Below are 12730 nucleotides of genomic sequence, written 5' to 3'. Positions count from 1 at the left end.
CTTACCTTTTCTGCTTATCTCAGACATATACTATTTATTTCCAATAAGGGAAACCATGGGGCCTATGTATATTTGGACCTGGCTAACTTCACTTAATATAATTTTTTCCAACAATGGGGAAATGTCATTCTTTCTGATGGATACACAATTCTTTCCATTGTGTATACATACCACAATTTCTTGATCTACTGAAAGGGATCTGGATTGGTTCCAAGCTTAGCTATGGTAAATAATGTTGCCATAAACATAGATGTGCTGGGAGCTTTAGTTTGATCTTCTTTGGGATCATTCAGGTAAATGCCCAAAAGTGGGACTGCTGGGTCATAGGGCAGTTCTATGTGAAGTCTTTTGAGGAACCTCCAAACCACTTTCCAAAGTGGTTGAACAAGTTTACACTACCACCAACAATGCAGTAGGGTTCCCCTATCCTCATCTCCTCCTGCATCTGTTGTTATTAGAGTTCTTGATTATAGCCATTCTAATTGGGGTGAGGTGGTATCTCAATGTTGTTTTGATTTGCATTTTTTATGGCTAGGGAGGTTGAGCATTTCTTCATGTGTCTATTGGCCATCTTTCATTCCTCTTCAGAGAAGTTTCTCTTTTAAGTCTTTAGCCTACTTATTTAGTGGCCAGTTGTTTCTTTGAGAATTTGTTGTTGGGGGATTTAATTTTTTGGAGTTCCAGATATATTTAGATATGAGACCCTGGTCCATTGTATGACTAGTGAAGATCTTCTCCCAATTCGAGGGCTTTTTATGGATCTTGCTAGCAATGTCCTTTGCCATGCAGAAGCTCTGCAATTTCATGCAATTCCATTTGTTCAAACTTTCTATAATATTTTGTGTTTCTGGGTCTCTATTAAGAAAGTTTCGGCCTGTGCCAAGGAGATCTAGGGTTTCTCCTGTTCCATCCTGTAATGTTTTCAGAGTGTCTTCATGACTCCGAGGTCTTTGATCCATTTGGAGTTGATTCTGGTACAGGGTGATATATAAGGATCTAGATTTAGTTTTCTACAAGTAGTTAACCAATTTTGAGAGCACCTTTTACTGAAGAGGCTGTCTTTCTTCCATTCTATTTTTTTTAGCTCATCAAAGATTAGATGGCTGTAGGTCTTTAGTTTGTTTCTGGGTTTTCAATTCTATTCCATTGGTCCTGAGGTCTGTTCTTGTGCCAGTACCAAGATGTTTTGATTACTATGGCTTTCTAGAAGAGTTTGAAATTTGGTATTGATTTTCCTCCAGCACTGTCCTTTCTGTTAAGGATCATTTTTGCTATACGGGTTTTTTTTTGTTCCATATGAATTTTTGGATTGCCTTTTCCATTTCCTTGAAGAATGAGGATGGAATATTGATAGGTATCACATTCAATTTATAGATAGCATTGGGAAGTATTGCCATTTTCATGGTGTGGATCTTTCCAATCTAGGAACATGGGAGTTTTTGCATTTTCTAAGTCTGTTTTGATTTCCTTTTTCAGGTATTTAAAGTTTTCCTCATAGCGGTCTTTCACTCCTTTTGTTAAGTTAATTCCTAGTGTCTTATTTTTTGTGGGCTATTACAAAAGGAGTTGTTTTCCTAATTTCAGCCACAATTTTCTCATTGTTGGCATACAGAGAAGCCATTGATTTTTGAGGGTTAATTTCATACCCTGCTACTTTGCCAAAGTTTTGAGTCACCTTGAGTAACTTGGGAGTGGAGTCTTTAAATACAAGATCATGTCATCTGCCAAGAGGGCGAGTTTTACTTCTTCTTTCCCTATTGGGATCCCCTTTATGTTCACAGTTATTCTTATTGCTGTAGATAGGCATTCTAATACTAGATTGAAGAGCAGTCGAGAGAGTGGGCATCCTTGTCTCGTTCTGGGGTTTAGAGGAAATAGCATTAGTTTTTCACCATTGAGTATAGTGCTTTCTGTAGTTTTGTCATACACAACCTTTATTGTATTGAGGAATGTTCCATGGATTCCTAATTTTTCCAGGACCTTCACCACAAAGGGGTACTTGATCTTGTCAAAGATTTTTTCCTCATCTATTAAGATAACCATGTGGTTCTTATCCTTGCTCTTTTTGAAGTGAAGAATTATGTTAATTGGTTTGCATATATTGAAGCAAGTTTGCATCCCTGAAATGAATCCTGTTTTCTCGTGGTTTATGATTTTTAGGAAGAATTGTTGAAATCAATTAGCCAAAATTTTGTTGAGAGGCTTTGCATTAATGTTCATCAAAAAAAATGGGTCTATAGTGCTCTTTCTGTGATGAGGGTTTTAGCATGAGTGTTATGATGGCTTCATAGAATGTGTTCTGTAGTGGACTTTCTCTTTCAATTTCATTGAAGAGTTGAAGGAGTATTGGTGTGAGCTCTGCTTTGAAGGCCTTGTAGAATTCTGCTGTAAAACCATCTGTTCCTGGGCTTTTCTTAGATGGGAGGTCTCTTATTGCTGTTTCTATTTCAATGCTTGATATGGGCCTGTTAAGATAGTTTAACTCATCTTGGTTTAGTTTCCGCATGTCAATATTTCCCAGGAAAAGGTTCAGTACTGCCAAGTTCTCAAACATATTAGCATAAAGTTTTGAGCAGCATTCCTTTATAATGTTCTGAATCTTGGTTGTTTCTGTAGTGATGTTTCCATTCTCTTCTCTCAGTTTATTACTTGGGTGTGTTCTCTTCTTTTTCTGATAAGATTTTTTTAAGGGACTGTCAATTTTGTTAATTTTTTCCAAGAACCTCGTCATTTAGTTGATTCTTCCTATGGTTTTTTTATTCTAATTCATTTAATTCTGATTTAATTTTAATTATTTCTTTCCAGCAACTGCATGGGGGTTTATATTGATGCTCTTTTTCAAGGAGTGTCATATCTCATTAAATTGTTGTTTCAGATCTCTCCAATTTGTTGATGTAGGAACTCAGAGCTATAAACTTGCCTCTGAATCGTGCCTTTGCTGTGTCCCAGAGGAGGAGATAATCTCTGTGCTAATTTTTGTTGAATATCATGAACATTTGATCTTCGTTTCTAAGCTCTTCCATGACCCACTGGTGTTTGAACAGTGTGTTTTTCAGCCTCCATGTGTTACTGGACTTTCTTTGGTGGCTTTTTGTGTTGAGTTCTAATATTATTCCCTTTTGGTCTGACAGAATGCAAGATATGAATTCAATGTTTCTGAATTTTGACAAGTTTCATTTGTGACCTAAAATGTGGTATATTTTGGAAAACGTTCCATGTGCTGCTGAGTTAAAAGTGTACTCTGATGCTGCTGGATGAATATTTGTTAGATGTCTGCTAAATCAGTTGATGTATGTATTTGTTTAGATCGGCGGTTTCTCTGTTGAGTTTTTGCCGAGTTGATCTATTTATTGGGGATTGTGGTGTGTGAAAGTCCCCAACAATTAATGTCTTTGGATCTATGTGAGATTTAAAGTAGTATTTCTTGGATAAATTTGGGTGCACTATTGTTTGGCAAATAGTTAGAATTTTAATATCCTCCTGAAGGAGAGATCCTTTAATTAGTATGTAGTAACCTTCTTTGTCTCTTCTTGGTTGATAGTTGTTTGTCTTTAGGGTATGGCATACTTCATTCCAGGCTCTTCTTGCTTTAATTGTCTCTGTTGAGAAATCTGAGGTGATTCTAATTGGTTTTCCTTTATAGGTGACTGATCTTTTCTCCTTGACAGCTTTAAGGACCACTTCCTTAGTCTGAATTGATCCTTTGTGGATTGTAATGTGAGGATGGGATGTCCTGTTCTTGTCTGGGCTATTTGGAGTTCTAAAAACTTCTTGTATCTGAATATGCCTATCTTTTTGCGTGTTGGGAAGTTCTCTGCTGGGATCCTGTTAAACAAATTTTCTAGACCATTAACTTCTGTCTCTCTGTGCTCCCCTATACCCATTTCCCTCACATAAGATCTTCTGATGGTGTCTTCCAAGTGTTGAATAGATCTAACATATTTCTTGAATTTTTCATGGATAGATGTATATTCTTTCTCTATAATACCTACGCTATCTTCAATCCCGGAGCTTCAATCTGCATGGTCTAACCTACTGTCAAGATTTTCTACTTTATTTTTCATTTCTTTGCTTCTAATTGGTCAGCTTTTATGGCTTCAAATTCTTTGTTGGAGCTTTGTTTTAGATCTTGTATGAAATTCTTTACTTCCTTAATTTGGTGTTCAGTGTTTATTCTCAAATCACTTGGTTGATTGGTTATTGTTTCCAAGGACTCCCATTCCTTCTGTTGGGCTCCATTCAGCATTCCATTTGTGGTCTCACTGACTCCTTTCAGGTGTCTGTTTATGGATTCCATGAATGCCTCTATTGATCTTTGTCATGCTCATCCCGCTCTTGCAATTCTTCTATTACTCTTTGATTAGACTTCTCACATTCATGCAACTTCTGTAGTTCTCTTTGACTGATCTCAGCCTGCTCACTTAATTCCTTTATTTCTCTTTGAGTGTTGTCAATCTGCTCACACAATTCCACTATCAATCTTTGAGTAGCTTCTTCAAGCCCATGAGATTCCTGTTTTGATCTTTGGTTTGCCTCCTCTCTATCTCTGTCACGCTCACACTGACTCCTTTGTACAGTTTCAATCATTTCATTCACCATGTTTACCAGTAGCGTGTGTAGAGCTTTTTGGGAACTCTCCTCTGGATTATTCATTATCTGTTCTGTCACCTGATTATCTTGAGTGGGAATTGAGATACCTGGACTTGCCATTTTCCTTGTGTTTTTCTTGCTTGTTCTGCTGATTTGGGATGAAAGTAATGCCAGTTTTGTGCTAGAATACCATTTTAAGGCAAGCATCAATCAAAGTCCTGTAATTGCATAGTCAAAAGTCTGCAGATACAGTCTAGTTCAAGAGATACAGTCTATTCAACATTAAACAACTATGTATTAATGGGCTAAGAATAGCAAAGAAGAATTTGGCAAACCAGAAATTATTATGTTTAGGGAGAAAGGTGGAAAAAAATAGGGTTAGAGGGATGTGGAAAGGTAACCGGAGAGTGAAATTAAACAAGTCTTAATCTTAAAGAAGGAAATGGATTGGAAAGAATGAAAGAAGAGAGAGAAGAAAAAATTTAGAAAAGAGACAGGAAAAAATGTAAAGACAAATATTTAAATTTAAAAATGTGAGCTCTGCTTTAAAGGCTTTGTAGAATTCCGCTGTAAAACCATATGATCCTGGATTTTTCTTAGCTGGGAGGTCTCTTATTGCTGTTTCTATTTCAGTGCTTGATATGGGCCGGTTAAAATGGTTTAACTCATCTTGGTTTAATTTTGGCATGTCAATATTTGCTATGAAAAGACCATTTCTGTCAAGTTCTCAAACTTATTAGCATAAGTTTTGAGAAGTATTCCCTTAAAAAGTTCTGAATCTTGGTTTTTCACGTGGTGATGTTTCCATTCTCCTCTCTGAGTTTATTTATTTGGGTGTGTTCTCTTATTTTTCTGATAAGATTTGCTAAGGGTCTGTCAAATTTGTTACTTTTTTCGAAGAACCAACTCTTTGTTTTGTTGATTCTTCCTATGGTTTTTTTTTGCATTGTAATTTATTTAATTCTGATTAAATATTAATTATTTCTTTCTGTCTACTGGATGGGGGTTTATCTTGCTGCTCTTTTTCAAGGAGGTTCAGATATCTCATTAAATTGTTGGTTTCAGATCTCTCCAATTTGTTGAGGTAGGAACTCAGAGCTATAAACTTGCCTCTGAGTACTGCCTTTCCTTTGTCCCAGAGGAGCTGGTAATTTGTGCTCATTTTTGTTGAATAGCATGAACATTTGAATTTCGTTTCTAATCTCTTCCTTGACCCACTCAAGATTCAGCAGTGTGTTCTTCAGCCTCCATGTGTTACCGGACATTCTTGGGTGGCTTTTGGTGTTCAGTTCTAATTTTATTCCCTTGTGGTCTGAGAGAATGCAAAGGATAATTTCAATCTTTCTGAATTTGGACAAGTTTGCTTTGTGGCCTAAAATGTGGTCTATTTTAGAAAATGTTCCAAGTGCTGCTGAGAAAAACGTGTATTCTGATGCTGCTGGGTGAAATATTCGGTAGATGTCTGTTAAATCTAGTTGATCTATGCAGTTGTTTAGATCTGCAGTTTCTCTGTTGAGTTTTGCCGAGTTGATCTCTCTCGTGGGAAGAGTGTTGTGTTAAAATCCCCAACAATTAATGTCTTTGGATCTATGTGGGATTTGAGTGAAAGTAGTGTTTCTTGGATAAATTTGCATGCTCCGTTGTTTTGCGAATATATATTTAGAAATGTAATATCCTCCTGAAGCAGTGATCCCTTAATTAGTATGTAGTGACCTTCTTTATCTCTTCTCATAAATTTTAATATGAAGTCTATTTTATCTGATATTAGGATTGCAACTCACGGCTGTTTATGGGGGCCATTTGCTTGGTAGATTTTGTTCCAGCTTTTAACATTGAAAATGTGTTTGTTTTTACTGGCAAGATGTGACTCCTGATGGCAGCTGATAGAAGGATGTTGCTTTTTAATCCAACTAGACAGTCTATGTAGCTTAATTAGAGAGTTAATTCCATTAATGTTAAGAGATAGGACTGAGAGATATTTGGGAGTTCCTGCCATATTATCCACCTAATTGGGGGGCTGTGAAAACTGGGTTCTTCCTGTGGTTCTTGGATTATCAGTTTGAGTGCAGTTTCTTGGCCTTTATTGTGGTCTTGTTGGTTTTGTATGTGTAGGAAGTCTTTAAGAATGTTTTGTAGGGCTGGTTTGGTGGAGATGTATTGTTTCAAATTTTCTTTGATATGGAAGGTTTTTATTTGGCCTTCAGTTTTGAAGGAGAGTGTAGCTGGGTACAGTATTCTTGGTTGATATTTGTTTGTTTGTAGTGCATGGCATACATCATTCCAGGCTCTTCTTGCTTTGATTGTCTCTGCTGAGAAATCTGAGGTGATTCTAATCGGTTTCCCTTTATAGGTGATTAATCTTTTCTCCTTGAGAGCCTTAAGGATCTTTTCCTTGGTCTGAATTGATCCTGTGTGGATTATAATGTGAGGGTGGGATGTCTTATTCTGGTCTGGTCTATTTAGAGTTCTAAAAGCTTCTTGTATCTGAATAGGCCTTTGTTTTTGCTTGTTTGGGAAGTTCTCTGATAGGGTCTTGTTAAACAAATTTCCTAGACCATTAACTTCTGTTTCTAGGTGCTCCTCTACACCCATTATCCTTAGATTAGGCCTTCTAATGGTGTCTTCCAAGTGTTGGATAGATCTCTCATATTTCTTGAACTTGTCTTGGATGGTTGTATGTTCTTTCTCTATAATGTCTAGGCTGTCTTCAATCCCCGAGATTCGATCTTCTGCATGGTCTAACCTGCTGTTGAGATTTTCTACTTTGTTTTTTATTTATTTTCCTTCTAGTTGGTCATCTTTGATGGCTTCAAATTCTTTGTTAAAGCTTTGTTTTAGATCTTGTATGAACTTCTTTACTTCCTTAATTTGGTGTTCAGTGTTTATTCTCAAATCACTTAGTTGATTGATTATGGTTTATTTGGACTTCCATTCCTTCTGTTGGGTTCCATTCAGCATTCCCTTGTTGGTCTCCCTGACTTCCTTCAGATCTTTGTCAATGGATTTGATGAATGCCTTTAGTGATCTTTGTGTATTCTCATCCTGCTCTCTCAATTCCTGTATTATTCTTTGCTTAGCTTCCTCACATTTATGCCATTCCTGTAGTTCTGAGTGTTCTCAGCCTGCTCAGGCCATTCCTGCCTCTTTGTGTATTCTCAAGCTGCTCACGTAAATCCTGTATCAGTTTTTGAGTAGATTCCTCACGCTCATGATATTCCTGTAAAAACTTTTGGATTGCCTCCTCTCTACCCCTATCCCACCCATACAGAGTCCTTTGTATGTTTTCAGTCTTTTCATTTATCATGTTTGCTAGCAGTGTTTGTAGAGCTATTTGGGAACTCTCCTCTGTTGTATTCATATCTGTCTGTCCCCTGATTATCATGAGTGGGAATTGAGATACCGGACTTTCCATTTTTCTTGTGTTTTTCTGGCTTACTCTGCCCATTGGGGATGAAAGTAACACCAGTTTTGTGCTAGAAACCTACCTTAAGTCAAGCATCAACCAAAGTCAGTATTTGCACAGTCAATAGTCTGCAGATACAATTTAGTTCAACAGATTCATCTATTCAAGATCAAACAACTGTATATTAATGTGCTATGAACCCCATAGAAGAATTTGGTAAACCAGAAATTATTAGGTTTAGGAAGAGATGTGGGTAAAAAATAGGAATAGAGTGATGTTGGAAGGCACAGGGAGTGTTAACTAAATCCTTATCTCAAAGCAGGAAATAGGTTGGATAGGATGAAAGTAGAGAGAGAGAGAAAAAAGAAGAAAGAGAAAGGGAACAAAAAGAGACCTGAAAAAAATAGAAAGGTAAAAAAATTAAAAATATTATTCAGATCGAAAAACAAACTATCCAGAGAAGAACGTGAATATAATGAGAGAAGGGGAGGGATATAAAGGAGATGTGAAAAACTTAAAAATAAAAATAATTAAAATATTATATAGGTATAAAGAGGTAGTATTGCTATTAAGGAATTTAAGTCTAAGAGGCTTTGAATTGAGTAATAAATTTGTGTATTAAGTGTGTACACAATGGGGGATAATGTCTAATAATCGACTACGGGTTTATCTGAGGATGTGCAGAACAGCAATTAAGTCACATAAAGAAGAACGAAACGGAAAAACAGGGGAAAAGAATAAGAAGGTAAGAAGAAAGATCAGAAGTTCAGTGGAGCTAAACAAAAAACAAAACAAACAAACAAAAGAAAACAAAAAGAAAGAAAAACGCACACACACTTATACCCCTAAAATAGTGTTCTAGCAGGAAAAAAATTACTAGAAACCAATTTTTTTTCAAAAAAGGTAAAAATTAAAGATTAAAATTTTTAGAAAAAAAAACTTTTTAATAAAAGGTACAAAAAAAAAAGTTCTTTGATTTTTTTGGAGGGGTGGGAAATATCCTGTATTTCCCTTGTGTCTGTAACCAGCCTCTTGTTGGAGTCTCTGGTCTGCTTGTGTTCCTGTGGCTAGGTTGGTTACTTAATTCAGTTTCTTTGAACAGGTAGAAAGATGCTCTGCTTTCCCCAATGTTTTGTGATCCTCCTCCCAGGTTAGTTCAATGGGAGGGAGATCTGATTTTAGTATCACAAAAGCAGTATCATGAAAGCGGGAGATGGCTTTTTCCTCGAGTTTGGAGATGCTGTGATGAGGCTAGGTTCTGGGTAGAGTTGAGGCCTTTCAGCAAACTGTGGCTTTTCCTGGGGGCTGGTTTGTGAGAAACTCACAGAGCCCAGCCTGGAGCCATCTCAAGGTTTCTGTTTACTGAATTTGAATTGATTGTCGAACCTGCTAAAGGGAGGGGCAGCCTTTGGCTCTGATTACCCGGTGGAGAAAGCAACTCCTTGGGCTGGCGTCCAAGCTGGGTGACTTTTCCCTGGGTGGAGCTGAGTCTGGCAGGTCAGTTTAGGCTCTTGTGACCAGCTAGATGACTCCAGTTTTCTTCCAAGGCCTGAGTTGGAGATAGCATTTCCGCCGAGCTTTGTCAGTATCCAAGCAGGAGATCTCTGGGGGGGAGGGGTTGCCTTCCCTCCTCTACTCCCTGAGAAGGAGTGAGGATGTTAGACTTCTACTCACACCGAGTCTTGGTTCCTGGGTCGTCCCTGATCTGCGAACTGCTTGATGAATTGGTCTTCTCCTTGTCAGTTCTTGCTGGTGTTGTGTAGCATCTGCTCACCTGCCGCGTCTGGCTCGTTCGTCCCCGGACTCTCTGTGATTCAGGTATGGCTGCTGTAGTCATCACCATCACCACTGCCGCTGCCGAAGCAGCTGCTGGCAACTGCTCAGAGCTGTCTCTTTGCTTGTATTTTCTCTCTCTGGACTAACTCTCTGTCCTGTGAAGGAACACTTGGTGTGATTCTCTGGCTTAGGACTGTTCACTGGAACTCTAAATCCGCTTTCTATGTGAGAGCTTGTTTAACCTTTAGCTTCTCCTCAGCCATCTTCCCAGAACTCCCATCTTTTTTAAAAAATAATATTTTGTTTGCTCTATTAATTGATCAGAGGAATGGATTTTGTGGCAAGCTAGGTCACTACACATCTGTCTCTCTCTTTGTCTCTCTCTTTCTTGGTTCTCATAGATAATATGATTGCTCTATTATTATCCTAATTTATTTTGCTTTTATATTTTTGGTTGCAGCATTTCACTTTTTGCTCTGCCATTTCCCAAATCATTTATATAGAAGGCGTTATTTCCTATTTTCTCATTCCTAGAATAAGCTGCACATGAAGACATTACTGGTCCTCATTTTCAGTGTGTACATTTGAATACGGAGGAACATCTTTCCTCTGCTCTCCATCAATTCCCTACTCTCCAGTTACAATAATTTCAAATAGTAAAACTGGAAAAAGAGAAAATAAATCATGGTGAATAAACAGATGCAGAAAATTCACCCAATATTTCTGACCAGATCAACCAATGTGAGCTATAAGGGAAATACATGGACACCTCATTCCCACTGACACTCAAAGTCTCTGGTTAGGCAATTCTTAGGAATATGAAGAACAAGGTAAAAAAGTAAGGAATGATATCAATTGCAAGAAAAAAAGTGGAGAAGGATCCAAGCAAATTTCTTCATTGGGCTGCCAAAAATATTCTGCTTACTACAGTGCGGAGACTTCTTTCCCAAAAGGCCACTCATGTTAATATTAGGGATGACGATGAGTATACCCCTCCTCATCGAGAAGCCTACAGTGGACACTTAGACATTGCCAGTGAGTTGGTGTCTCAAGCGGCACATGCAATAACTTTAGATGACTGCACACCTCTGCACACTGCATATACATGGAATAATATCAGAGTGGCTTCTTTCTTACTTCATCATGATACAGATACCAATGCCCAAATTAAAAGCCTCTTGACCCCCTTACAACTTGCTGCTGAGAATTGAGATAGCAAAGATATGCTGGATCCCCTTCTTTGAACCATTATATAAATCTAGGCCTGAAGAACAACCTAGAAGTAACTGCATTTGATATTGCCAAAAGGATAAGTAGGTATCACTATCTCTATGATGTTGTGGAATGCTGTACAAATTGTTAACCTAAGTCCTAATGGTCGGGTTAAGTTTCTTAAATTTCAAAAATGCAAGTCCATCTTTTGTGTCCCTACAAAATATTTTCACAATCCAAATAAGAGCAATATCTTTTTTTTTTTTTTGGTCGGTCATGGGGCTTGAACTCTGGGCCTGGGAGTTGTCCCTGTGCTCTTCAGCTCAAGGTGAGTGCTCTACCAATTGAGCCACAGCTCCACTTCCAGTGTTCTAGTGGTTTATTTGAGATAAGAGTACCACAGACTTTTCTTCCCAGGCTGGATTTGAACCATGATCCTCAGATCTCAGCCTCCTGTGTAGCTAGGATTATAGGCATGAGCCACCAGTGCCCGACAACACCAATATTTTACTGTAAAAATCCATGGATTCCGCGGAATTCTTCTAAGTGAATTGCCTGCATTGGATGTCAAAATATATTCAATAGTTTTTTGTATACATGTATAATGATTTCTTCAGAGTTTGTGATTTTTTAATCAGAAATAATTTTAACTTACCTGTTGAAATGAGTAGTACAGAAACTAAAATATTTCTGGTGCTTTTCTGAAAAAGTATATTTTAAAATATTCTATATTCTATGTTTGCATAATGTTCATAATTTATTTTATTTTCTCTTAGATATACTTCGTATTCTACATTATTTTATGATATATAGGTTCATTAATATGTCCTTTCCTATTGCATTCCATATAGAATCAGTTTGATTCCTTTTTTTTCTAGGTCTTAATATTAATTTTCTTTGGGATAAAATGACAATGTTGTCTAATTTGAAAAGTTTTGTAAAGATTATTCTATGTAAATGCCTTTCTGAGGTGAAGATTTAATACACTGATGTCAAACTAAATTTAATTATATGAATTATGTGTATTGTTATACTTATAATTTGGTAATCACCTTTTTAATAACTGTTTTTCATTTCTTGCATCTGAAGAATGAAAAATATGAAATACTTCTCAAATTTTCATATTATCCTTGTGAAAGTGCCATGTTAATCTCTGTATTGTAATTTGAGTATACCTGCTGCTGAAGCATGTAGTATCCTCTAAATTATGTAGTTAATGATGAAATCTTTATACAGGCTTATATCTATGGGTGCCCACTAGTAACAAGGAAACCTTATTTTTCCTAACAATGCTATCGATCTTATTTCCCTAAAATTCTGTGAATAGTGGAAAACATTATATTGATCAATCAATTGCTCACATTTGCAAAATTTTTGTCAATGACTATCAAATCTTTTAATTTGGAATTTGATAGTACTCTCAAATATTTATAGATAGGTCCAAAGGTGATGGCTTTTTCAAATATTTATTTATCCAACTGTGTTAGCACTGTGGACCTAATGGATTCAAAGTAAGCATTGCTTAAGAGCTACTTCTAAACTTCTTCAGCTGACATTTTCCCAAATGAGGTGTTACTGGCATAAATGTATACATGAGCCTTTACCCTTCTTCCATGTGGGAACAGACCAACCAGAATATCTTACCCTGACAGCACAGATTGTCTTACTGGAACAAAACTAATCTTGGTTACAAGGGATCATAGAGAGACGAACAGTTCAAACAAAACTGTTCAGACTAGAAGGTATTTT

General features: G+C 37.0%; 1 pseudogene; it reads right to left on the bottom strand.

The window, feature by feature from the left end:
• Positions 1-12074: 12074 nt before the first annotated feature.
• On the bottom strand, positions 12075-12171 carry LOC122108349 (annotated as a pseudogene).
• Positions 12172-12730: the final 559 nt, after the last annotated feature.

This window comes from Dipodomys spectabilis, unplaced genomic scaffold (genome assembly GCF_019054845.1).
Source record: "Dipodomys spectabilis isolate Male_0828 unplaced genomic scaffold, ASM1905484v1 ptg000057l, whole genome shotgun sequence".
Taxonomy (NCBI): Eukaryota; Metazoa; Chordata; class Mammalia; order Rodentia; family Heteromyidae; genus Dipodomys; species Dipodomys spectabilis.
This window is presented reverse-complemented; position numbering and strand designations above follow the sequence as displayed.